We start from the raw sequence: 2,183 nt of genomic DNA, 5'->3' as shown, positions 1-2,183 counted from the left end.
TGTTGTGGTAAAGTTGAGTCAGCCTGCTGTGTGATTGCTAGAACCTTCCTGTTAGGATTTTTATTTTATTTTGATTTTTTTAGTGTATGCCCGATTTTGTTAATAGGGCTTGGAAAAGAGATACTCTAGGTCGATTGATTAGCGAAAAACCTAGTAGTTCTTCTGATATAAGCAGGGAGATCGAAGATTGTTCTTTTGAGAGCCCTGTTTTTGGAAACTTCAGTTTTGAGAATCTGCGTCTTTGTGAAGAAATTTCTCCTAGTCCTTTGGTAGTGCCAGAAATAGAAACTTTAAAAGCTTTTTTGAACCCAACTAGGACCTCTCGTCCGTCTTGTATCAAGTTAGCTGAAACCGAGGCAAATTATGAACTCAAACCTGGGACTTTACAGATGCTCCCAACCTTTTTAGGAAAAGATAATGAGAACCCCTATTTTCATGTTAGGGAATTTGAGGAAGTATGTAGTACTCTGAAAATTAAAAACCTTAGTGATGATGCACTGAAACTTAGGTTATTCCCATTTTCCTTAAAAGATAAAGCCAAATCTTGGCTGTATAGTTTGGATTCTGAGTCAATTGAAACCTATGAACAGCTTACATCTGCCTTTATCACAAAACATCGTCTATTAGGACACAAATTTGTACTTTTTCTCAACAAGAGGGAGAATCTTTATATAGGTATTTAGAAAGGTTCAATGACTTAATTTCTCAATGTCCTCATCATGGTTTAGAGAAGGTTAGGTTAGTTCAGATCCTCTACGAGGGTTTAGACTATTCAACAACGACCATGGTTGAGTCCTTATGCACAGGTGGGTTTGAGAATAAAACTGTTGATGAGGCGATGACATTTTTGAATGAAATCGCCAATAAGACCCAACAATGGGAAAATAATAGGGAACCCCAGAAAACAATTCTTCTAAGTAGAGGAAATGTCAATAGGGTAGAAGGATCCTATGAGTCAGATGCTAAAATAGCATCCATAGCCAAAAGGTTAGAAGCGTTGGAATTAGGTCATTCTAGTGGTACTAGTGGTAGAATAGAGCCTTTTTGGGAAGACCATACTGTTGAAGAGCAAGCCAATGCTCTTTATAACAACACTAGATTCGATAACCGTCAGAAGTTTGACCCTTATTCAGAAACCTATAACCCTGGCTGGAGAAACCATCCCAACCTTTCTTGGTCTAAGGGCCAGAATCAAGGTCAGTCTAGTAACTCTCAAGCTCCCCCAGGTTTTTGCTATCCTAAGAATCCTTCAGCCCCGGCACAGTTTCAGAACCCTTCGGATAAGAAGATTATGAGTTTAGAAGAGTCTCTTTCTTTGTTAACTCGTAACACTATGCAGTTTCAGCAATCTGTTGCTCAAGGTATAGAAGAAAATAAGAGAATAGGTCAGGCTAACTCTCAGGCTATTTCCGAGTTGAAAACCCAGGTTAGTCATATAAATGAGTCTTTGAGGGAAAAAGGTAAGTTTCCTAGTCAAACTCAACCCAGTCCTAAAGCAGAGAAATTGTACAATCATGTGAACTCTATTACAACCCTTAGGAGTGGAAAGAAAGTTGACAATAAGGTTGCCATGCCTGATAGTGAACATGCTGTAGTTCACCCTTATGAGCCAGAAAATGAGAAGACTGATAGAGTCTCCAAAGAGACCAATGAGGGTCCTGATGAGCCCGGCTTTGTTCCCAGAGCCCCGTTCCCCCAGCTGCTAGTTCCTACTAAGAGGGAGTCCAACTTTAATGATATATTGGAGGTTTTTAAGCAGGTTAATATCAACCTTACATTATTAGATGCGATTAGGCAGATTCCCTCTTATGCCAAGTTCCTTAAGGACTTGTGTACGCGAAAGCGTAAACTCAGTGTCCAGAAGAAAGCCTTCATAGATAGTCATGTGAGTTCTATTATTCAGAATACCACTACTCCTAAGTATAAAGACCCAGGGTCCCCTACCATTGCTTGTACAATAGGTAAGTACCGTGTTGAGAAAGCGTTGCTTGACTTAGGAGCCAGTGTGAACTTACTGCCATACCATGTGTACCTTAAGCTAGGACTTGGTGAGATGAAACCTACACAGATGACACTTCAGTTAGCTGATAGGTCCGTTAAAATTCCTCGTGGTGTGATCGAGGATTTTCTCATAGAGGTCGACAAGTTTATATATCCGGTGGATTTTGTTATCCTAGATACCC

At 39.9% G+C, this 2,183-nt stretch overlaps 1 pseudogene; it reads right to left on the bottom strand.

Moving 5' to 3' along the window:
- Positions 1-626: 626 nt before the first annotated feature.
- Positions 627-726, bottom strand: LOC113307256 (annotated as a pseudogene).
- Positions 727-2,183: the final 1,457 nt, after the last annotated feature.

The sequence above is a fragment of the Papaver somniferum genome, chromosome 8 (assembly GCF_003573695.1).
Source record: "Papaver somniferum cultivar HN1 chromosome 8, ASM357369v1, whole genome shotgun sequence".
NCBI lineage: Eukaryota > Viridiplantae > Streptophyta > Magnoliopsida > Ranunculales > Papaveraceae > Papaver > Papaver somniferum.
Note: the sequence above shows the minus strand (reverse complement) of the source record. Positions and strands in the feature narration are given on the sequence as shown.